Source organism: Lepisosteus platostomus, unplaced genomic scaffold (genome assembly GCF_059453375.1).
Source record: "Lepisosteus platostomus isolate fLepPlt1 unplaced genomic scaffold, fLepPlt1.hap1 Scaffold_61_H1, whole genome shotgun sequence".
In the NCBI taxonomy this organism is placed as follows: Eukaryota; Metazoa; Chordata; class Actinopteri; order Semionotiformes; family Lepisosteidae; genus Lepisosteus; species Lepisosteus platostomus.
In genome coordinates, this window is record NW_028291677.1 from 362,302 (window position 1) to 387,422 (window position 25,121).

Sequence of the window (25,121 nt, forward strand, 5' to 3'; positions counted from 1 at the left end):
GACGGATAGCCCTCCTGCCCATCAAACAGACTGAGTGACTGTTCGTGTCATTTAGTGTTGTCTGACCATTGACAAAGTACAACTATTTTTTAGGGCGCAAATTAAGTTAGGTAAATCTTTTTGCCCAAAACTGAAGGGGCAACATTCCCCCCTCCCCCCGTGATGCCAGGCCTGTCCCCATCCTATTCCATAATGTCATTATATATAATACCATACAACAGTGACCGATCCTTACTAACTACATGCGTTAAAATTGCACATCAGCTCATAGCAGGGGGCACATAGCCGCGATGTATTATCAATGTTATATTTCAACCATAATATCGACAACATTAATAAACGCATACGTTGAGAAAATATCGAACCCAGCATATTTTCCGGTTATATACCACAATGCATTGCTAGTATTCGTTGGTCACAATTTTGGACACGTTTTTCAAACGTAGAAGTATATCCGCAAATATCTCAGCAATCCTCTTTTGACGAGTAAGTATGAACAATAATAATACTATCTGAATACATACAGATCTTTCTTAATATTATTTTGATAAAAATAGTACGTGAATAAGCAAAAAATGGCACATAAAATAGTGTGAATGGGGAAGATGACACAAAATTGTTTTGCCGTTTCTCTATTCTTATTCTATGTTGTACTTTCAAACTTTGGGTACTCTTTAATTAGGACAGACTTTATTGCTCAACTGCTATGATGCAAGCCAAATTTTATACATTTATTTCAGTTTTGAGCTTAGTAAACCGTTCACTTTTTAGATTATACTAAAGAAGATAATCATCATTTATTTGGGAAGTAATATTATACAATTTTCTCCTAGCTGCGGTGCTGAAGTCCCACCCTACATCAACAGAAAAAGAAATAAAGGAGCATGCAATGTGTTACTTGAAGAATGCATATGAAAGACGGGGGGCCAGGAGATCTGGACACTGAAAATAATAGGTTTTTGGTTCTAACTGTTAGGACAATTAGACAGGGTTTGCAAATAGTGGACAAAAATCGTCTTAACTTCCATTGTAATATTTTTTTTCTTGGAAATATAGAAGTTGTACATTTTAAAATGTATATTTGAATCAAAATGTGGTTTTGAGTTAGTGTGTTAATGTAATTAGTTTTGTGTTTGTCATTACTATACTGTATATTGCCATGTTACCAGAATTTGTAGCTGAAGTTTAAGACTAGTTGTGTTTTTTATGATTATTGCCCATATGTTGATTGTTGATTGATTGTATACAATGTATAATTTGAAATACATATGTTTCAGGTGTGAATGTGTATTTTCAGAATACATTTCTAAACCTAATCATTGGCTTGGTTTACTTGTTTCTACGCCTATAAAATCTATCTTTGATGTATAATAGACCTCTACCCATATACGTATAATAGACCTTTAATGTTATCCGTATAACAGACCTCTACCCATATACGTATAATAGACCTCTAAAGTTATACGTATAATAGACCTCTAAAGGTATACGTATAATAGACCTCTAACCATATACGTATAATAGTCCTCTAAAGTTATCCGTATAATAGACCTCTAAAGTTATCCGGAACTCCAACCATATATGTATAATAGTCCTCTAAATTTATCCGTATAATAGAACTCCAACCATTTATGTATAATGAACGTCTAAACATAGACGTATAATTGACGTATAACTTTAGACGTATATTAGAATTTCATTCTAGACGAATTGTAGACCACATTTAGACGTCTAAGGTATGCGTTTAATAGACGTATATTATACGTCTTTTGCCCACTGGGACTACTGAATGGCGTAGACCTGAAAATAAAACTCACGCGCAACAGAGATGCTTTCTGCTTAATGAACAACATCGGAGAACACAAACTGAGCGTACTCTCTGCATCTTTGTTTGTGAACGCCGAAGCACTCCTGACGGTCGCACCACTAAATACCTAAATACCCCATAGACCGCGTACAGATGAAAGTCTTCAGCCTGCCTGCAGGGAGCCATGTGTGTAACCAAGAAAACCTCTTTCTCGGACAGTTACCCAAAGTGGTAATTTTGGGGTTTGTGGACAAAGCGGCATTCAGCGGCAGTTTTACACAAAACCCCTTCAAATTTAAACACTACAACATTAACTTTCTGGCTCTCTACACGGACGGTGAACAAATCCCGACTAAACCGCTTCAACCGCTTCAACCAGACTTCCAGAATGGACATTGCGTCGGTGAATATTTTAATCTGGTGGAAACATCCGGGAAGCCTCTGAAAGTCTTTTTTTGTGTGTAACAAAGTTGCATTTTCATGTCCGGACGGGGAGACTTTATCATTCCGACATGAAGCCACCCTTAAGTCCTCTGAGGCGTGTCTGTCTGCAAGGCTTGTATTTTGGAAATGTTTTTTTGAAACGGAGAACGACTTTGAAATAGGCTTCCGCCGGCGCCTCGCGATCCAGGTAAGATTGTAGCAAGAACGCAGCGGTGGCGGGGTTTGCTGTAGTCGTGGCCGAGTGCTTAAGGCGATGGACTAGAAATCTATTGGGGTCTCCCCGCGCAGGTTCGAATCCTGCCGACTACGTTGTCCACCTCCTGTCGTTGTGTTCTGGCGCAAGCAAAGAAGCGCACCTCTTTGCTGTTCCTGGTGGTTTTAAAACGCCAAATCGCTTGTACCCGCTGCCTTGGAAATAAATTCTTCAGCGTCTGCAAATGGCATTTTGCAGCTGGAAGCAGATGTCGACGCGTTTTGCACAGAGCACCAAAAAAGCGTCTTTTTTGAAGGTCCAGGCACTGAGCATTGGTGATTTAGTGGTAGAATTCTCGCCTGCCACGCGGGAGGCTCGGGTTCGATTCCCGGCCAATGCAGTAGCTTTTGCAGCGAGCGGCTCCATCACTTGCATCCCCTTGCAACTTGCAACTGAAAACCCACTGAAGCTAAGCAGGTGTGAGCCAGGTCAGTACCCGGATGAGGGTGAGCTACAGGGAAAAACAAAGCTTCCAGCTGGAAGCGGTGTTAATGGTGCCGGCGGGGGGGCATTCACCCTGAGGTCTGTGCGGGTCCCAATTCCCCAGCATAGTGACAGAAAAATAAACATATTTTGGCAACTTTGGTCACCCCCATTTAACTTCTGGGGCAGGAAAAGCACACTTTTCAAAACTTGTTTTTCAGCTCGAAATAAACGTATTTTTTCAAACCTTGGAATCCCAATGTAGCTGCCTGGCTCATTAGAGCCCACTGAGTCAGCCCTTAACCCCACTGTGCAGAAGCTGTCAAAACGGGTTTTTCAGCAGAAATAAACACGTTTGGGCAACTTTGGTCACCCCCATTTAACTTCTGGGGCAGGAAAAGCACACTTTTCAAAACGTGTTTTTCAGCTCGCTGTGACCTCTGTTTTACATCTCATCCAAAAGACAGCGCCCTTTTACAACACAGCGTCTCTGTCACTATCATAAGTGACTGCCATCATAAGAATATGAGTCCAATATTTTAGAATATAGTCGGAATGACTTCTAACCTTACCTGTGGTGTCTTTAATCCCTATTGCTCAATGCATGGTGTACGTACTGCATAGATGTGTCTTGAGAATGAGGAATGGGCCCCTGAGACCGTCATTTACCTGTTTCACAAATGATCGTATTTTACTAGAGATTCTGTTTGGGATTCAGATGTGCATTCGGACAGCAATCCCTTTCAAGAAATGATACGTACTGGATGAGGTCAAAGGTGCTGGAACACTGTATTTAGGATGTGTTTGCAGTGATTGTGTGTCTCCTGCTTCATCGCAGTGATATATAGATGTGCTCCTGTAATTTATTGGTACATGCCCAGGGCAGTAAGCAGTCTGAGGATTTATTTCCAGACGGCATAGAGCAGTGAAGCAGTGAAGTAGTGCAACACACTGGATCATTATATTATTAGAATCTATTCTACTTAAATTATTACATTATACACAATTTGAGTTCATTTTAAAAAGTAAAAGGTAATGAAAGGAATGCATTTTCATAAGAAAGATAATACCGATATGCATGTGATAATCTTCCTTATATCATGTAGTGCGTCAGTTGGACACTTTGTGGGCTTGAAATACAAAGCAAATCATGTTCTATGGTACAAGTTAAATACAAAACGTAAGCTTTTATTTTAATTAGATTTGTTTATAAAGCATAAGCAATCAATTATTACATTAATATATGTGAAAATGACATTTTAGCATCATAATATTACATAAAGGTCTCTAGCTTCAACACAGTGATATATATATATATATGCTCAGTGATTTATTGGTACATGCCCAGGTCAATAATCAGAATGAGGATTTATTTCCAGACGGGCTACAGGTAGTGTTGTGAAATACTTCAACACACTGGATCGCAGATTTAGACCCCCTGCACTCTTACTCCTTAAAAACCAAAGAAATGAAGATATGTAGCAATCACATTGTAACAGGGGTGACAGTGACTTAATGCTTATACTAGTGGACTTTTGGTACCTTTAGGGTACGGTGTTCCCTGAAGGGCTCTCAAACCCCGCATTTCAGATGCCTAGCTGTATCACTGATGTGTTGCACCTCAGAATCACTTTTAACCTTACCTCTGGTATCTTTAATCCCTATTGCTCAACGCATGGTGAAAGTATTGCATAATTGTGTCTGAAAATGAGCAATGGGCACCTGAGAGACTCATTTGCCTGTTTCACAAATGATCACATTTGACTAGAGATTCTGTTTGGGATTCAGTTGTGCATTCTGACAGCAATCCCTTTCAAAAAACGATACATTCTGGATGAGGTCAAAGGTGCAGGAACACTGTATGTGTTTGCACTTATTCTGTGTCTCTAGCTTCAACACAGTGATATATATATATATATATGCTCAGTGATTTTTTGGTACATGCCCAGGGCAATAATCATTATGAGGATTTATTTCCAGATGTGCTAGGGGTAGTGTTGTGAAATACTTCAACACACTGGATCGCAGGTTTAGACCCCCTGCACTCTTACTCCTTAAAAACCTGAAGCGTCTGGCGTCTCGCCGACGTCGAACACCCCCCTCAGGCTGTACTCGTACTCGGCTAACTGCTGTGGAACCCTGTGTGAGAAGCCGTTGGCCACGGTGACGGCTGGCGACCCACGGAGGCCCCACTATCGGCCGGCTCCAGCCCCAGCTGGTCCTCTAGAGCCTCCCCACACGGCTCCTCCTCCCGGGCCTGGTAGGGGGCCAGCCGGTCTTGGTGCAGGACCACCACTCTCCCCCGTGTTCGCAACCGGACACGGTAGCAGACCTCGCCCACCACCCAGAGTACCTCAGCGGGCCCCTCCCACGACGGCGCCAGCTTAGGGCTGAGGCATTTGCGGCGGCGCGGGTTGTACACCCAAACCGAGTCCCCGGGCTGGAAGGCAGGCCCCCTGCAGCGCAGGTCGTAGTGCCGCTTCTGCCGGACCCCCGCCTGTGTCAGGTGGGTCCGTGCAAAGCTGTGCACCTGCTGCATCCGCTGCCGCAGGTCCCATTCGTAGTCCGGTCCAGCCAGCGGTGCCGACCCGTCTCCGGGCGACGGGCCGAAGACCAGGTCCACCGGGGTTCACATTTCCCGGCCCAGCATGAGTGAGGCTGGGGTGCACCCGGTGGATTCCTGGACCACGGTCCTATACGCCCAGAGTGCAAGGGGGAGGTGGCGGTCCCAGTCCCGTTGGTGCCGGGACACCAGGGTGGCCAGCTGGGTGGTGAGCGTACGATTAAACCGCGCCACCAACCCGTTGCTCTGGGGATGCAGAGGTGTGGTCCGCGTCTTAGTGATCCCCAGGCACTGGCACACTCTGGCGAAGACCTGGGACTCGAAGTTACGCCCCTAGTCACTATGTAACTCCTCCGGCACCCCCAGCCTGGCAAACATCCCCTCCAGCAGTGCATCGGCCACCGTGGGGGCACTCTGGTCCGGGAGGGCGTAGGCCTCCGGCCACTTCATAAAATAATCCATGGCCACCAAGACGTAGAGGTTCCCGGCCTCGGTGCGCAGAAACGGGCCCAAAACGTCCACCCCCACCCGCTCCATAGGAGCCCCCACCTGGTGTTGTTGGAGGGGGGCCCGAGAGCGCTCGGGGGGACCCTTCTGCGCCACGCACACTGCATACGTTCGGCAGTACCACTCCACGTCCCGGTGGCAAAGACCCCAATAAAAATGGCCTCGGAGGCGCTACAGGGTTTTTTTACCGCCAAAGTGCCCCACGCCCGGCTGGCCATGCACTGCTCGGAGCACCGCCCCGCGGAGCGACCAAGGCACCATCAGCTGCCACCGTACCTCGCCACTGGAGGGTACCCGGCACCCCCGGCGCAGCACCCCGTCCTTTACCTCCAAGGCCTCCCACAGGGCGCAGGGGGCCTTGACGGACTTTGGGTGTGGGGCGAGCTTCTCTCGCGTAGACCGCACTCCGGCTACCACTCCTAGCATGCCCAGCAGTACTACGAGCGCCTAGGGGCGCTTCCTCCTCACCACCAGGCGAGGGCGTTACAATACATAGAATATGCATGTAAAACGAACAGATCTTATCGAGAGGGTTATCAGAATACAAAAGGTATATATTCAGTCAGTTACAAAGTGTTACACATATCAAGAGGACATACATTCAGTATATCATTCATTTAGACCATTTCATAAATGAACCTGGTAATAACTTCTACATTAGATACTGAAAACAAGTACATAACTCTTAGGAATTAAATTGATATCAACTGGTTGGGATAACAATTGAATTTGCGAGCAGTAATGCAGTGAAGTTGAATACTCATCCAATCTCTGGGGATTCAGATCTCCTGCGGGCACAAAGAAACAGTTGCAGGCTTGTTGCTGTCCAATCCGTGCTCTCTGTCTAGGTGCCAGGCTGTGCTGTGCGGGTTGCGACGGTGCGCTGCTGATGCTCACTGACCGGCTAGTTAGTGTTGGCTTTAACTAGCAAAGTTTGTGCACAGGAGAAAAGATGACTGTGGGTCCCAGCAAGTCAAGAAGAAGACCGGTTCGTTCCTGATGAAGAGCTAGTTCTGAATAGTGATTCAACTGTCCACAGTTCCGACCTGTTCACGAGGCCTGCTGCTGGTGCTAACCTCGGGTGGATCCTCTGGTTACTCTCTGGCAACCTCCGCTTTAGACTCTTAGAACAAAGGAAAGTTCTGGCACTCGGACACACTGGCCGTTCCGTGGTTGTCCGGGCTGAGTCTCAGGATGGTCAGGAGGCGCGCTGTGAGAATGTCCTGCCCTTGGGAGCCTTCTGCTCCTGGGCTGTCCTGCCCTGGAATTCTCCTTTGAATTCCCTTTAGAAAACTCCACAGAAATCTCTACTGAATTCCCACTGAATCTCTCAGGCTCTCTGTGTTGCCTGTTTTTACCTGGAGGAACTTCAGCTCGTTGATTGGCTGAAAGTTCCATGGGCATCAGAGTCCCACGTGGGTTACTCGGCCCTACCAGTCCCTGATTGGTTGATCAAGGTGAGATATGAGTCACTTACTCCTGACACTTAGGAATGCAGTCCAGATGTCCATCTGGCACTCCCTAGACAGATAGGCGCCAATGGATGACCATTGATCATGATAGCCAGGCTTAGCTAAGTGCATCCCCCTTTGGGAGCTGTCCCTTATCAAGGGAAACCTTAAATCAGCCTGCATGAATAGTTTCTCTGTGGCTGCACCACAGAGATGAACAGAGAGATGAGGCCTAATTTGGGAAAGCTCAGAAACACTTAATTCTTTCTTATTAATAAGCCTCGCCGCTACACCGCCCAAAGCACTTCTAAAACAGGAGATTCGCGTTTGGGAAAACAGGTCTACGGGTCTGAAACCTGCTCCACGGAAAACAGCTCTGTTGCGCTTTTGATCAAAGGGAGATTCGCTGTTCTTACTTTTTGATGACATAACACCCAAAGGGGCTTCTTTGGAGCTGGATTCCAACCAGCATCCTTAAGTTTCTTGGCAGTATCCTTTACAGTCCTCTGTTCGGTCGACAAGGGACTGAAGGGGGCAGCTTTCCTCACACATACAGTGCAATGTACTGTAGTGTTCCCCTTAATTGAATTCGCAGTTCTGCATCAAACCTCTAACTCGTTTCCTTAGCTTGGATTTAAGCCACGAAGCAGGCTTCTACTGTATAAACGTCTAGAGGAATCACAAACTATTTGAGAGGCCACCATCCCAGGGGGAACTGACAAGTCTATCCCTAAACACCTAGCGCAGTCTCTCGAGAGACCGTCAAAAATCGCTTTCTCCGTTTGCGTTGCAAGTAAGTGAAAACGCGGTCTCAACCCAGAGCCACTTGGCAGCAGCGGCACGTAAATACCGTTACTGTTACTGCTCGATACCGACGTTAGCCTACTATACCATGTTCAGCCACCGCTAGAAAATGCACGGCTCTAGAACCGGAGCAAATGACAGGAGGGCCAACGCCGAACGGGCACACGTGTCAGACATGGAGCGCGACGAGGATGGGATTCGAACCCATGCGTGCAGAGCACAACGGATTAGCAGTCCATCGCCTTAACCACTCGGCCACCTCGTCGAGGGATCTGGGCTGTCCGGACATGGGTTGGCGCGCTCCAGATGATCTTTTTCTTTTTTTTCCCTCGTACTCGAGGGTCATTTTCCTGTTCCACGTGCGATTTCAACATTTTCCTTGGGAGATGCCAAGCCAGGAATTAATTCTCCAGGACCTTAATTCTCTTCTCTTGCAGCCTGAGATCATGTCCTTCTTTTGGCTCCCTCCAGTTCTGATAAAAAATCTCATTCTTAGATTTGTTAATTTTTGCAGAGGAAGCCAAAGAGAAACGCTCACAACACTGCAGAGCTCTGCTAATTGAGGTACTGTCAGAGAGGAGCAGGGTGACGTCATCCATGTATAGAGATGTCTTTACCTCTCCTCCCCCACTTCCAGGCACTGGTATCCCATTAATGGCCTGATCCTGGCGCAAGGCACAGGCTAAGGGCTCCGTAGCCAAAACGAATAACAAAGGGGATAATGGGCAGCCCTGCCTCACTACTGAACAGACTTCAAAGGGGTGTGATCTATTGCCATTAACCATTACTCTGCTGTTGCTACCTGTGTACAGCAGGTTAATCCACTTTCTCATGATGGGGCCAAAATTCATGTGCTCAAGTACCGATGTTAAGTACTGCCGGTTTAGGCGGTCAAAGGCCTTTTCTAGGTCTACACCTAAAACGCACAGAGGGAGGGAGCGATCCTCTGAGTACAGACAGACATCCCTCAACAAGGCCAGGTTGTCGCTCATCAGGCGTCCTACTATCCCACAAGTCTGTTCTTTCCCTACCAGTGAGGCCACTACATTTTGTAGGCGCAGGAAAAGGGCTTTGGACAGGATCTTAGTGTCCACGCCTAACAGGCTGAGGGGTCTCCAGTTCTTTATGTCATTCTTTGCTCCTTTCTTAAACAAGAGAGAGATAGTGCCTTCTCTTAAAGAGTCAGGCAGCAATTCTGTCTTATAGCTTTCCTCGAATAGGAGCAGTAGCGGATCCTGAAGCAGATCCCAAAAGGTGCAATAAAATTCTTTAGGGAGCCCGTCAGCACCCGGAGTTTTCCCCTTCTGTAAGCTCTCCATAGCCTGTCTCAGCTCTTCTACTGTCAAATCCCTCTCAAGTACTTCCCTATCTTCTTCACTCAAAACGTTTTCTAGCTTTGAGGTAAAAAAATGAATTTCTTCATCCTTTACCTCTGTAGAGCTGTACAGTCTTGAGTAGAAGGCCTCGGTGCAGGAGAGGATAGCACTCGGCTCTGTTCTCTCTCGTCCCTCCTCATCAACTACACTTTCCATGACAGACTTGGAGCCTACCACTTTCCTGAAAAAGAAGCGAGTACACTTCTCATTTTCTTCCAAGAACTGCACTCTGCTTCTTAACAGCACTCCTCGACTACTTTCTTGGCTATGCTCCGGATGTCCTTTTTTAAAAGGGTGATATCCTCGAGCACATCGAAGCCACTGTGCAGCATCGTGTAGAGACGCTGCAGCTGCCTCTGTTTCCTGGCTAGCACTCCTCTCCGTCTGGCAGCAGCCTTCCTTCCCTCAGCCATGAAAAAGGCCTTTGTCCTCATCTTCACCTCCTCCCACCACTCTCCTACTGACCCGTACAGACACTGCAAGGACAGCCACTGTGATAGTTTCTCCTTGTAGCGGGATACTACCCCCTCGTTCTCTAGCAGCTTTGTGTTGAGTTTCCAGAGGCCTGGGCCAAAGACAGTCCCGCCCTGGAGTTCCACTCTACACCCTAAAGCCTGATGATCTGAGAAGAAGACAGGCTGAAGAGTGACCCCAACAACTTTCACTCTCTCTGAGACAAAGCAATAGTCAATTCTGGAGCTGCTATTCCTCCCTGACCATGTATATCCTGCTGTTGTGGGATATATACATCTATATGTGTCTGAGAGTTTAAAGTCTTGAACTAAGTTTTGCAGGGCCAGTGAGCTGGAATCCAATTTTATCGGAGAGCTAGACTGCCTGTCTGTGTGCTCTAAGATACAATTAAAATCCCCTCCCACTATCACGTCTGTGCTACTTAACAATAGGGGAGAGAGTGCCTTGAGTAGCTCCACCCTTCCTCCCACGTCAGTAGGACAATACACATTGATTAGCGGCAGGTTAACGGTCCCCCATTCCACATCCACACACAGCAACCTGCCATCTATGACCCTCTGAATACTTTTCAATTTGAAAGCCCATCCTTTGAAAAGAATGGCCACGCCAGAGGCTCTGTTGTTATTGTCCCCTGACCAAACAGAAGGCCCTTTATCCCACCTATCTTCAAAGCTTTTATACCTCTCTTGATAGGCTAAAGCACACTCCTGCAACATCAACACATCTCCCTCTCTCTGCTGGAGGTAATCAAAGACACACTGGCATTTAACTCTGTCATTGATACCTCTGGTGTTAAGAGAAATTATGTTTAGAGCCATATTACATAAGAAAGTGGAACCAGTCTTTACAAAACACATTTCTCTTCGGTCTCACCTGTTACCTTCTCTTTTTCTTTTTCTTCTTACCAATTTCCTGCCAGCCATCCTCTGAATGAGCCTTCATCAGGGTGGCAGCAGTAAAAGCGTTCACGGAGTCCATTTCAAGGAAGGGGGTAGAAGGAGGGGTGGAGGGGTTCCAGCTGTCCCCATCGCCATGCTCTCCTTCCTCCTCGCTCGGGGAGAAAACAGAGTCATTTTTCCTTTTCCTCAAGTCCAGCTCCTGGGAGCACCGAGGGGAAAGGGGTGCAGCCGATGCACCAGTCTCCTCTTCCCCCTCAACCACCAGCTGTTGCAGATCCTCCGTGATGGACTGGATGGAGGAGAGGAGGGCATCTGTAGCACTTGCAGAGTCTGAGAAAAGCAGCTCCGCTGAATCCTGGGTATCCTCGCTGGACCCGCTCCACCGGGGGGCCCCACACTGGCCCTCGTTCTGAGGAGCAGGAGTGGGGGAGGGGTCCTCGCTGTTCTCTGGGGTTTTCAAACCCTCGTGCTTGTCTGGTGCAGTCTGCGGTTGTGGGGGCGTAGTGGATTTCTCTTCCACCGGCCCCGGAGCCACAGCAGGACTGATCCTGGCTGGAGGCTGAGACTCTTTGTCCAACAAGGGTTCTTTGTTTGACTTGTTGTTTGCTTTGGCTTTTTCAGGCCGGTTTGGCTGAAACAAGCACTGCCTCATCCTTTCTCATTTTGAGTTTATAGGCGTAGGCGTGAGGGCAGTTCTTAAAAACGTGTCCTTCCGAGCCACATAAATTGCACTTTGGCAGCATTGAACAGTCAGAGGCTTAATGTCCCTGTTTGCCACAGGTCTTGCAGCATTTCACAGTGCAGGACGATGCCAGGTGTCCCACAGCACCACAGCGCCGACACACCTTTGGTTGTCCCACATAAAAAACATAGCCATTGCAGGCGCCCAGCTGGATTGTAGAGGGCAGGTGCCTTAAGCCTCCATTGACATTGTCCGGTAGCAAGCGAACCTCGAATTTCCTTGCTCCTGTTTTTATACCGTCAACATCTCTAACCTCAGTTCCATGGTGGATGGTGCAGTACTGCTTAAGCCAGGTGTGAATGTCCTCCGTCTTTGCCATTTCCGAGAACATAACAACCTCTCTCTCTGTGTCAGAGGCTGCAAGTTGATCTTCTCAAGGGCAGGAACTTTCCCTCTTTTTGCCTCAAACACATCCACACATTGTTCAAACAGAGAATAGGTAGCAAAAACAACCTCAAATGCTTTCTGACCTGGGAGAGCGAAGATGAAATACAAGTGCCGAGGTTCAAAGCCAAGTTCCTTCTGTAACACTTTTCTGCTGAACTGCATACGATCCATGAAGAGGTCATCCAAAAGCTCAAAACGTACAGCATTCTTGCGGGATCCAAAGGTTGCCATCTCAAACTGCAAAACAAACACTGCTTCCACAAAACAAGAAAACAATCCAACTACTCCAGCTACAGGCTGATCAAGGTATCTCCCCTGCCAGATAAGCAGAGAGCCGCAGGCGATGAGCCCGGAGCTGAACGGGCCCCACTGGCTCGTTTGTAAGGCCAGGTGCATTGCCAACCACGACCGGCAGGGCAGAGGACTTGAAGGCGGCCTGGGCTCCTGCAGCTGTCCAGCCACGCACTCTGGTTTCTCTTCATCTCGTACAAATCTTTTGCCTTTTACTAAAGATTTCCATGGAGAGGAGCATGAATGAGTTCCATACAATTTTTGTGCTTCCCTGCCTTTGGGTGGGGCGCAGCTGGGCTGGTCAAAGAGAGAAAACAAAACCGCTCACAATCGCTCTTATTACGGCGACTGTGGCCTTCTGCTCTGCGAGTCCTCGGTCTCAGCCTGTCTGATTGGCGCTCTTTTCTTTGGGGGGCGGGAAGTGTCCGGCCGCAAATATGAAGCGTTACAGCAACGACATGCCATGAGACGATTGATAACGATTTCCATAGGATCCCCGCGGTTGCCTGGCTACCGTCAGCTTTGCGCAGTGGCAGTATCGTAGCCTGTGAGGTTTAGCCGAGGCGCGATTATTGCTAGTTGAAAACTTTTCCCAATACCCCGCTTCCGCCGGTTTCCAATACAATCGGCGAAAGCAATTTTTGAGCAAGGTGTTTAAAGACAGATTTTGTCATGGTAACATCATGGTAGAAAGAAACAAGCTTGTTACGTCTCAACAGAAACGCTCTTTAGCTCTTTCAGCGTTATGCAGAGAACAGCGTCTGTCGAGATCACTTTTGAGTCAGCGCGAAACGCCGTGTGCTGTCAGTTTGATTTCATATTGCTCGTAGCGGCGCCCGGCTTTTGTCTGTCAAACGTTAGGTTGCGCTTCTTCATGCTGCATCGTCGGCATGAGTGGAGCTCTTTAAACGTCTGTACTTACTGCGCCCCATAAGAAATTGTTTGTCCCCGTTCAAAAGAGATTGTGCGATGTCCTGCAGCGTTCACAAAGCAAACCTTTGACAGTTTGAAAAGAGGAATTTATTCTGCTTCCTGTGCGTGCAGTAGTTACAAAGTTGAACGTCTTTACACGATCTGCTGCAGTTTTCAGTGGGCGGGCTTTGTCAGATGGCTTTGAAAAACGCACTGTGTTTCGGCTCGGGAAACATCATGAGCAGTGTCCTGCATGTTTTCTGTGTATAGCTGTCTTTTAACGCATACAGAATTCATTCGAAATCATTGATTTCTCCAATTAACAAGGGTCCCTTTTTGAACCTGCGAGAAGCATTCTTTCAATGTAACAGATTTACTCCGAGGAAAGGCAGCATGACATTAAGAGTAGCTCAAGCTTTCAGCACCCGTATCGGACTGCGTGTATGCAGACACCGCTCAGAATCCCCTGTAAGATTCTCCCTCAATTCCGTTGTGCAGTGCTTTACCTCTTTCAAAAGGCTTCACTTTCCTAGTCACATTCCAAGACTCATCGAACCCGGGCTGTTTCCTCCAGCGGTATAGTATTGCAGTGAGACAGCACGATGCCTGCAAGACTATGTCACGCTAAACGCCACAGATTGTGTTTGTCCCTTCGTGTCAGTCGTCCTGCAGCCACGGGAAGTGGGACACAAACATGCTGCAATGCTTTCAGGACGTTTGGATTTGTTTGTGCAACATCCGAGAAGAGTACTTGTGGCTTGAATGTGAACTGTACGTGCCCGCCCCCTTTCCTCTGTAGTGCATGAGTTCCTCCCGGCATGCCCTTCGTCATTGTTCTGTCATCTTGTATTTAAAGGGTTGTATTTCTGCTGCTGAAAATAAGCAACGGTTTTCTCACAACGCCCTTTGTTCCCGACGGAGCCCTTGTCTGTCATGAAATTCTTTAAAACCTCAAGCTAGAAGAAGAAGACGACAAATATGAAGCGTTACAGCAACGACATGCCATGAGACGATTGATAACGATTTCCATAGGATCCCCGCGGTTGCCTGGCAACCGTCAGCTTTGCGCATTGGCAGTATCGTAGCCTGTGAGGTTTAGCCGAGGCGCGATTATTGCTAGTTGAAAACTTTTCCCAATACCCCGCTTCCGCCGGTTTGCAATACAATCGGCGAAAGCAATTTTTGACAGTCTCGTCAGAGCGCGACATAGTCTTGCAGGCATCGTGCTGTCTAACTGCAATACTATACCGCTGGAGGAAACAGCCAGGGTTCAATGAGCCATGGAATGTGACTAGGAAAGTGAAGCCTTTTGAAAGAGGTAATGTCGACGCTTTTTTTTTTTTGGCGTGGTACTAATAACGCCAAGGCTGGGGTTCGAGCCCCGTACGGGCCAGGTCCTTTTCTCCTCTCTTACAAAAGCTGTTAGGTTCCTTTCCGTGGTGAGATGGGTTGTGATGCAACGCTACCACATAGTGCCGACAGACAATTAAATGACAAAAATGAAGAGAGTTAAAGCAGCTGGAGAGGTTTTCTTACAACTTTTGAGCTGACACAGTTTTGGAAAATGTTTTCTTCACGCTGCACTGTACCACATAGGCAGCCAAGAGTCTCCAAAACAAAACAGCATTGACAGTCATATAATGTCCATTAACCCCGGTTTTAAACACAGTATCATGTCTGCCATCATAAGAATATAAGTCCAATATTTTAGAATATAGTCAGAATGTCTTCTAACCTTACCTGTGGTGTCTTTAATACCTATTGCTCAATGCATGGTGTACGTACTGCATACATGTGTCTTGAGAATGAGGAATGGGCCCCTGAGACATTTACCTGTTTCACAAATGATCGTATTTTACTAGAGATTCTGTTTGGGATTCAGATGTGCATTCGGACAGCAATTCCTTTCAAGAAATGATACGTTCTGGATGAGGTCAAAGGTGCTGGAACACTGTATTTAGGATGTGTTTGCAGTGATTGTGTCTCCTGCTTCAACGCAATGATATATAGATGTGTTCCTGTAATTTACTGGTACATGCCCAGGGCAGTAAGCAGTCTGAGGATTTATTTCCAGACGACATAGAGCAGTGAAGCAGTGAAGTAGTGCAACACACTGGATCATTATATTATTAGAATCTATTCTACTTAAATTATTACATTATACACAACTTGAGCTCTCAGCACCGTACTGAGCCCAGGTGTTTTTCTAAAGCTGTCAGGTGCAGTTCATTTACATGAAGGAAATCTCTTACTGGGTACGATTACAATGCAGTAAGTAGCACAGGCTACTTAGGGAGTAGGCTGATGTGTTTAAAAACGACCCGAGCCAGCAGGAGTCGAACCTGCAATCTCCTGATCCGTAGTCAGACGCGTTATCCATTGCGCCACTGGCCCTGGTGTGACACTGCAGGACTGTAACCCAGTGAGCTTAGCACTGCAACTAGTAAAATATTACCCCCGGTCCATTCTTTTCCAAAAGTGAGAAACACCTGTTTTCTACATTTTGTCTGTTTTAAAACCATATCTCTTTAAACCAAACCAAGAGTTTGTCTTTTGCACTGATATTCTGATTCATTTCGATTTCAAAGAAAAAAGAAACATTACCTTCCAAAGCATCATAAAATTGTCCCTTCCTCCAGACTCTACTTCTCTCTTGTAGTAGTACAGCAGACCTTTCCAGGTGAGCAGATCACAGAGTCCAAAATGAGCTTCCTCCATCAAGCAAAGTACCTGAACATGACTCTTTCATCATAAAAGCGCCCCTGTAATAAAGAAATTAAATCCGAAATCAAGAGGGCAGTTGCCTACTGAAGTTCAAGAAGTCATAAATTTTAACCTAGCAACACATTAAAGGCTGCATCTATACAAGTACGATTCTAGAAATGCTCACCAGATTACGTTTTAAGAAAGAACTGCGCCTCAGGTTCCGCCGAGATCTTAACTCGGATGGCAGGATTCAGAGTCTGGTGTGGAATGATGGCGCACGGAGGGTCCACATACTGTGGATCCCTCAGTGTTCTTCCGCGTGTTCAAACCGCCAGCGTGTGACTCCCCTGTCCCCGTGACCTCATTGCTCTGCTCTCGCCTCTGTGCAGCTGAGCCCGACTCATGGTAAAGTGGAAAAAAATATGCCCTCAACGTGAGATTTACTCTGGAGTGAGGATAGTTGTTACCTTCTTATCGTTGAAACGGATGTATGTGATATGGCGACTAGGTTCTTCTCCATTAGCAGGCTTAAGGTTAAAGAAAAAAACATTGCTGACTTCTTTTTTTTTTGCCAGCTGCGAGCGCTGATTAGCGAGGTTTGTATTTCATGTTTTGCAAGTTGCATCCATTTTAAGAAAAACAAGTCGTTCAAGACAGGAAATGAATACTTGCATTTAATTAAGTCTAGACGTATGCGGTTGTCCATAATGACCAGTTCTGTTTGAGAACACAGAACAAAAAAAGGCACCGCTGGGATTCGGACCCAGGATTTCCTGTTTACTAGACAGGCGCTTTAACCAACTAAGCCACGGCGCCCCGGAAGTGCTGTCCTTTTGCAGCCACTTGGACACACCACTCAGACACATCTGCATTCGGTGTGTGCTCCGCCTGCTCGCTGAGCAAGTTGCCACCTTTACATACAATAGCAACATCGACACCAAGAGAAAGGATGACAAATGGCTTTTATTGGACTTTTCATGTCCAAGGAGCTCAATGTGCTTTCTGTGTACAGCAGGGCCACTGAACTCCACACTGGCCACTGAACCACAGCAGTGGCTTGCTGGCTTGACATCTCCCAAGGAAAATGTTGAAATCGCATGTGGAACAGGAAAATGACCCTCGAGTATGAGGGAAAAAAAAGAAAAAGATCAACTGGAGTGCGCCAACCCATGTCAGGACAGCCCAGTTTTGTTGACGAGGTGGCCGAGTGGTTAAGGCATGGGGTCGAATCCCATCCTTGTCGCTCTCCATGTCTGACACGTGTGCCCGTTCGGTGTTGGCCCTCCTGTTCTTTGCTCCGGTACTAGAGCTGTACATTTTCTAGCGGTGGCTGAACATGTTATAGTAGGCTAACGTCGGTATCGAGCAGTCACAGTAACAGTATTTACATGCCGCTGCTGCCAAGTGGCTCTGGGTTGAGACCGCGTTTTCACTTACTTGCAACGCAAACGGAGAAAGCGATTTTTGACAGTCTCTCGAGAGACTGCACTAGGTGTTTAGGGATAGACTTTGTCAGTTCCCCCTGGGATGATGGCCTCTCAAATAGTTTGTGATTCCTCTAGACGTTTATACAGTAGAAGCCTGCTTCGTGGCTTAAATCCAAGCTAAGGAAACGAGTTAGAGGTCTGATGCAGAACTGCGAATTCAATGAACGGGAACAGTACAGTACATTGGACTGTATGTGTGAGGAAAGCTGCCCCCTTCTGTCCCTTGTCGACCGAACAGAGGACTGTAAAGGATACCGCCAAGAAACTTTAGGATGCTGGTTGGAATACAGCTCCAAAGAAGCCCCTTTGGGTGTTATGTCATCAAAAAGTAAGAACAGCGACTCTCCCTTTGATCAAAAGCGCAACAGAACTGTTTTCCGTGGAGCAGGTTTCAGACCCGTAGACCTGTTTTATTTGTAGGGCAGGGCGCATTCCCAAATGCGAATCTCCTGTTTTAGAAATGCTTTGGGCGGCGTGAAGTGAAAATAAGAAATGGGCTCCAGATGCACATGGAAGCCATCAAGTGTTTCATCCGAGCTGTTTCAAAGACTGCTCAAGAGCTTTCCTTTCACAGAGGTGCAATGATTAATGATGGGGGTGCACCCTTCAATGCGCCTTACGACTCTAGGGAGTGATTGAGACGATTCGTAGCGTGTGCTCATTTCCCTCTATTCCCCGTGTTGCAGTGGTAGGATGACGTAAATTTCTGCTTCGACACGTAACGGCGTTATAATCAAGTGCAGGAGCTGAGGGCTTTTGTTTTGTTTCGTTTTCCATGGCGTTTGTAAGCACGCAAATCAAAGGCAATTCCTGCGTCTAACAGGAATGTAAATGCTTTGGAAAGTGCAGTGTGGTGCAGCTTGTAAAATCCTTATCCACATTTGTGGTTTGTTGATGTTTGTTCTGTCTGCCAAAGCTGCATTTTGACATCCGGACGGGGAGACTTTATCATTTGAACGTGAAGCCAGCCTTAAACCCTCTGAGGCGTGTCTGTCTGCTGGCACGTATTTTGTCAAAGGTATTTTTTTTTTTTTAACGGAGAGCGACTTTGAAAAGGTTTCCGCAGCCACGTCGCACTCCGTGTTAGATTAAAGGAGGAATGCGTCGATGGCGAACTCGCTGTAGTCGTGGCCGAGTGGTTAAGGCGATGGACTCGAAATCCGTTGGGGACTCCCCGTGTAGGTTTGAATCCTGCAGACTATGGCGTCTGCCGCACGTCTCCTTGTGCCTGCGCGGCAAAAGCGTGGTGCCGCTTCTCCTTTCCTGGTACTATAAAAACGCTAAATCGCTTGGCCCTGCTGCCATGGAAATGAGTTCTTCAGATAACCACACATCTTGCGTTTGCACCTCTGGTGTTCTACTTATGCCTTTGAAAACCTAATGAATAAAACTGAAAGAACCGACACAATATGTAGGTGCTCGTAAAGCACGCATTAAAGAACTGTTAACAGCAAGGGTTTCAGTGGGTTAACTGAGGAGAAGGCGTGATCGCTAATTGTTGACTTTGTATTTGGTGTTAGAAACATTCTTACTGTGCATGACGTGCAACAAATGTAGCCACAGAAATTGCATCACGCTTTCATGTATGCTATTGCAGACACCAACGTTGCCTAGATAGAAAACCGAAATAGCCGTGGGTTTGCTTGCTGGTCTGAAGGATCTCTCTTCGAATCTCTATCATTTGTCAATTGAAGTAAAAGGCGCTCCAATCTGATACGTTCAGAATCAAACCCGCAGCTGTTGTTCGACTTTATTTCTTGACTAATTACAACTGAGTGTCGCATGAGCAGTTACGTAAACTTGTCTGATATATTTGACAAATGCCGTTCTTCAATTAAAACTAACAGTACATTGTCAGGGACATTCAGTTCTATACAAACAAGAGACAGACAAGAGAATGTTTCTACCTTTCATGTGGACTACGTGTTGACTTAATGATCGGAATAATTGAAAAGTTCGGGTTCATAGCCGATGCAGTGCGTGCTAATTAGAACAACAGCAACGCTGAGCTCTCAGCACCGTACTGAGCCCAGGTGATTTTCTAAAGCTGTCAGGTGCAGTTCATTTACATGAAGGAAATCTCTTACTGAGTACGATTACAATGCAGTAAGTAGCACAGACTACTTAGGGGAGTAGCCCGATGCGTTTAAAAACGACCCGAGCCAGGCAGGAGTCAAACTTACAATCTCCTGATCCATAGTCAAACGCGTTATCCATTGCGGGACTGCAACCCGATGAGCTCAGCACTGCAACTAGTAAACTATTACCCCCGGTCCATTCTTTTCCAAAAGTGAGAAACACCTGTTTTCTACATTTTGTCTATTTTAAAACCATATCTCTTTAAACCAAACCAAGAGTTTGTCTTTTGCACTGATATTCTGATTCATTTCGATTTCAAAGAAAAAAAAACCTACCTTCCAAAGAATCATAAAATTGTCCCTTCTTCCAGACTCTACTTCTCTCTTGTAGTAGTACAGCAGACCTTTCCAGGTGAGCAGATCACAGAGTCTGAAATGAGCTTCCTCCATCAAGCAAAGTACCTGAACATGACTCTGTCTTCATAAAAGCGCCCCTGTAATAAAGAAATTAAATCTGAAATCAAGAGGGCAGTTGCCTACTGAAATACAAGAAGTCATCAATTTTAACCTAGCAACACATTAAAGGCTGCATCTATACAAGTACGATTCTAGAAATGCTCACCAGATTACGTTTTAAGAAGGAACTGCGCCTCAGGTTCCGCCGAGATCTTAACTCGGATGGCAGGATTCAGAGTCCGGAGTGCGGACTGATGGCGCACGGAGGGTCCATATACTGTGGATCCCTCAGTGATCTTCCGCGTATTCAAACCGCCAGCGTGTGACTCCCCTGTCCCCGTGACCTCATTGCTCTGCTCTCTCCTCTGTGCAGCCGAGCTCGATTCACGGTAAAGTGAAAAAAAAAGGTGCCCTCAACGTGAGATTTACTCTGGAGCGAGGATAGATGTTACCTTTTTATTATTGAACAGGATGTATGTGATGTGGCGACTAGGTTCAATTTTGTATCCTTTTAAAAGATTAAGGACTGGGGTGAGCGGGATTTACCACCCTTTCAGCTAAGAACCCGACGTGCGGACCGTTTAAGCTGCATAGACTCAGTCGTTTAACTCTTCTCCATTAGCAGGGTTAAGGTTAAAGAAAAAAAACATTGCTGACTTCTTTTTTTTTGCCAGCCGATTGCGCTGATTAGCAAGGTTTGTATTTCATGTTTTGCAAGTTGCATCCATTTTAAGAAAAACAAGTCGCGTTAAAGACAGGAAATGAATACTTGCATTTAATTAAGTCTAGCTGTAGGCGGTTGTCCATAATGACCAGTTCTGTTCAAGAACACAGAACAAAAAAGGCACCGCTGGGATTCGGACCCAGGATTTCCTGTTTACTAGACAGGCGCTTTAACCAACTAAGCCACGGCGCCCTGGGAGTGCTGTCGTTTTGCAGCCACTTGGACACACCACTCAGACACATCTGCATTCGGTGTGTGCTCCGCCTGTTCGCTGAGCAAGTTGCCACCTTTACATACAATAGCAACATCGACACCAAGAGAAAGGATGACAAATGGCTTTTATCTGGAACTTTTCATGTCCAAGGAGCTCAATGTGCATTCTGTGTACAACAGGGCCACTGAACTCCACAATGGCCACTGAACCACAGTAGTGGGTTGCTGGCTTGACATCTCCCAAGGAAAATGTTGAAATCGCATGTGGAACAGGAAAATGACCCTCGAGTACGAGGGAAAAAAAAGAAAAAGATCATCTGGAGCGCGGCAACCCATGTCTGGACAGCCCAGTTTCCTAGATGAGGTGGCCGAGTGGTTAAGGCAATGGACTGCTAATCCACTGTACTCTGCACGCATGGGTTTGAGTCCCATTCTCGTCACTCTCCATGTCTGACATGTGTGCCCGTGTGCCTTTGGCCCTCCTGTTGTTTGCTCCAGTACTAGAGCCGTACATTTCCTAGCGGTGGCTGAACATGGTATAGTAGGCTAACGTCAGTATCGAGCAGTGACAGTAACAGTATTTACGTGCCGCTGCTGCCAAGTGGCTCTGGTTTGAGACCGCATTTTCACTTACTTGCAACGGAAATGGAGAAAGCGATTTTTGACAGTCTCTCGAGAGATTGCGCTAGGTGTTTAGGGATAGACTTTGTCAGTTCCCCCTGGGATGATGGCCTCTCAAATAGTTTGTGATTCCTTATACAGTAGAAGCCTGCTTCGTGGCTTAAATCCAAGCTAAGGAAACGAGTTAGAGGTCTGATGCAGAACTGCGAATTCAATGAACGGGAACACTACAGTACATTGCACTGTGTGTGTGAGGAAAGCTGCCCCCTTCTGTCCCTTGTCGACCGAACAGAGGACTGTAAAGGATACCGCCAAGAAACTTTAGGATGCTGGTTGGAATCCAGCTCCAAAGAAGCCCCTTTGGGTGTTATGTCATCAAAAAGTAAGAACAGCGAATCTCCCTTTGATCAAAAGCGCAACAGAACTGTTTTCCGTGGAGCAGGTTTCTGACCCGTAGACCTGTTTTATTCGTAGGGCAGGGCGCATTCCCAAACGCGAATCTCATGTTTTAGAAATGCTTTGGGCGGCGTGAAGTGAAAATTAGAAATGGGCTCCAGATGCACATGGAAGCAATCAAGTGTTTAATCCGAGCTGTTTCAAAGACTGCTCAAGAGCTTTCCTTTCACAGAGGCGCAACGATTAATGATGGGGGTGCACCCTTCAATGCGCCTTACGACTCTAGGGAGTGATTGAGACGTACGTAGCGTGTGCTCATTTCCCTCTATTCCCCGTGTTGCAGTGGTAGGATGACATAAATTCCTGCTTCGACACGTAACGGCATTATAATCAAGTGCAGGAGCTGAGGGCTTTAGTTTTGTTTCGTTTTTCATGGCGTTCGTAAGCGCGCAAATCAAAGGCAATTCCTGCGTCTAACAGGAATGTAAATGCTTTGGAAAGTGCAGTGTGGTGCAGCTTGTAAAATCCTTGTCCACATTTGTGGTTTGTTGATGTTTTTTCTGTCTGCCAAAGTTGCATTTTGACATCCGGACGGGGAGACTTTATCATTTGAAAGTGAAGCCAGCCTTAAACCCTCTGAGGCATGTCTGTCTGCCGGCACGTATTTTGTCAAAGGTATTTATTTTTTTTTAACAGAGAGCGACTTTGAAAACGTTTCCGCAGCCACCTCGCACTCCGTGTTAGATTATAGGAGGAATGCGGCGGGGGTGAGCTCGCTGTAGTCGTGGCCGAGTGGTTAAGGCGATGGACTCGAAATCCGTTGAGAACTCCCTGCGCAGGTTTGAATCCTGCCGACTATGGCGTTTGCCACACGTATCCTTGTGCCTCTGTGGCAAAGGCGAAGTGCCGCATCTCCTTTCCTGGTACTATAAATACGCTAAATCACTTGGCCCTGCTGCCATGGAAATGAGTTCTTCAGACCTCTGGTGCTCTACTTATGCCTTTGAAAACCTAATGAATAAAGCTGAAAGAACCGACACGATATGTAGGTGCTCGTAAAGCACGCAGTAAAGAACTGTTAACAGCAAGGGTTTCAGTGGGTTAACTGAGGAGAAGGCGTGATCGTTAATTGTTGACTTTTTATTTGGTGTTAGAAACACTCTTACTGTGCATGACGTGCAACAAATGTACCCACAGAAATTGCATCACGCTTTCATGTATGCTATTGCAGACACCAACGTTGCCTAGATAGAAAACCGAAATAGCCGTGGGTTTGCTTGCTGGTCTGAAGGATCTCTCTTCGAATCGCTATCATTTGTCAATAGAAGTAAAAGGCGCTGCACAGAGAGGATCACTGTCGTGAGGCCGGTTAGCTCAGTTGGTTAGAGCATGGTGCTAATAACGCCAAAGTCGTGGGTTCGAGCCCCTTACTGGCCAGGTCCTTTTCTCCTCTCTTACCAAAGCTGTTAGGTTCCTTTCCGTGGTGAGATGGGTTGTCATGCAACGCTGCCACATCGTGCCGACAGACAATTAAATGACAAAAATGAAGAGAGTTAAAGCAGCTGGAGAGGTTCTCTTACAACTTTTGAGCTGACACAGTTTTGGAAAATGTTTCCTTCACGCTGCACTGTACCATATAGGCAGCCAAGTGTCTCCAAAACAAAACAGAATTGACAGTCATATAATGTCCATTAACCCCGGTTTTAAACGCAGCATCATGTCTGCCATCATAAGAATATGAGTCCAATATTTTAGAATATAGTCAGAATGACTTCTAACCTTACCTGTGGTGTCTTTGATCCCTTTTGCTCAATGCATGGTGTACGTACTGCATACATGTGTCTTGAGAATGAGTAATGGGCCCCTGAGACAGTCATTTGCCTGTTTCACAAATGATCGTATTTTACTAGAGATTCTGTTTGGGATTCAGATGTGCATTCAGACAGCAATCCCTTTCAAGAAATGATACGTTCTGGATGAGGTCAAAGGTGCTGGAACACTGTATTTAGGATGTGTTTGCAGTGATTGTCTGTCTCCTGCTTCAACGCAGTGATATATAGATGTGCTCCTGTAATTTATTGGTACAAGCCCAGGGCAGTAAGCAGTCTGAGGATTTATTTCCATACGGCATAGAACAGTGAAGCAGTGAAGTAGTGCAACACACTGGATCATTATATTATTAGAATCTATTCTACTTAAATTATTACATTATACACAACTTGAGTTCATTTTAAAAATTAAAAGGTAATGAAAGGAATGCATTTTCATGAGAAAGATAATACCGATTTTTCATGTGATAATCTTCCTTATATCATGTCGTGCATCATTTGGACACTTTGTGGGCTTGAAATACAAAGAAAATCATGTTCTATGGTACAAAACAAATACAAAACTTAAGTTTTTATTTTAATTAGATTTGTTTATTAAGCATAAGCAATCATTTATTACATTAATATATGTGAAAATGACATTTTAGCACCATAATATTACATACAGGTCTCTAGCTTCAACACAGTGATATATGCTCAGTGATTTATTGGTACATGCCCAGGGCAATAATCAGAATTAGTATTTATTTCCATACGGGCTACAGGTAGTGTTGTGAAATACTTCAACACACTGGATCGCAGATTTAGACCCCCTGCACTCTTACTCCTTAAAAACCAAAGAAATGAAGATATGTAGCAATCACATTGTAACAGGGGTGACAGTGACTTAATGCTTATACTAGTGGACTTCTGGTACCTTTAGGGTACGGTGTTCCCTGAAGGGCTCTCAAACCCCGCATTTCAGATGCCTAGCTGTATCGCTGATGTGTTGCACCTCAGAATCACTTTTAAACCTTACCTCTGGTATCTTTAATCCCTATTGCTCAACGCATGGTGAAAGTATTGCATAAATGTGTCTGAAAATGAGCAATGGGCACCTGAGAGACTCATTTGCCTGTTTCACAAATGATCATATTTGACTAGAGATTCTGTTTGGGATTCAGTTGTGCATTCTGACAGCAATCTCTTTCAAAAAATGATTTTACCTTATCGCAGCTTTGCCCTTCTTGCCTCTTTGGACAATATCTCCATCTTGTGGTCGTTGTTGGTAATGTCTAG

The 25,121-nt window shown here is 46.1% G+C and overlaps 7 non-coding genes across 7 annotated transcripts; 6 read left to right on the plus strand and 1 right to left on the minus strand.

The window, feature by feature from the left end:
* Window positions 1-2,773: 2,773 nt before the first annotated feature.
* Window positions 2,774-2,844, plus strand: trnag-gcc (transfer RNA glycine (anticodon GCC)). Its single transcript has one exon. It is a non-coding gene; the product is annotated as a tRNA-Gly (tRNA).
* Window positions 2,845-8,435: 5,591 nt separating this feature from the next.
* trnas-gcu (transfer RNA serine (anticodon GCU)) lies at window positions 8,436-8,517 on the minus strand. The gene has a single exon. It is a non-coding gene; the product is annotated as a tRNA-Ser (tRNA).
* A 4,075-nt stretch (window positions 8,518-12,592) lies between these two features.
* Window positions 12,593-12,709, plus strand: LOC148632504 (U5 spliceosomal RNA). Its single transcript, XR_015934334.1, has one exon. It is a non-coding gene; the product is annotated as a U5 spliceosomal RNA (small nuclear RNA).
* Window positions 12,710-12,939: 230 nt separating this feature from the next.
* Window positions 12,940-13,084, plus strand: LOC148632505 (U4 spliceosomal RNA). The gene has a single exon (XR_015934308.1). It is a non-coding gene; the product is annotated as a U4 spliceosomal RNA (small nuclear RNA).
* Window positions 13,085-14,392: 1,308 nt separating this feature from the next.
* LOC148632506 (U4 spliceosomal RNA) lies at window positions 14,393-14,534 on the plus strand. The gene has a single exon (XR_015934356.1). It is a non-coding gene; the product is annotated as a U4 spliceosomal RNA (small nuclear RNA).
* A 4,113-nt stretch (window positions 14,535-18,647) lies between these two features.
* On the plus strand, window positions 18,648-18,729 carry trnas-cga (transfer RNA serine (anticodon CGA)). The gene has a single exon. It is a non-coding gene; the product is annotated as a tRNA-Ser (tRNA).
* Window positions 18,730-22,792: 4,063 nt separating this feature from the next.
* On the plus strand, window positions 22,793-22,874 carry trnas-cga (transfer RNA serine (anticodon CGA)). The gene has a single exon. It is a non-coding gene; the product is annotated as a tRNA-Ser (tRNA).
* The last annotated feature ends 2,247 nt before the right edge of the window (window positions 22,875-25,121 follow it).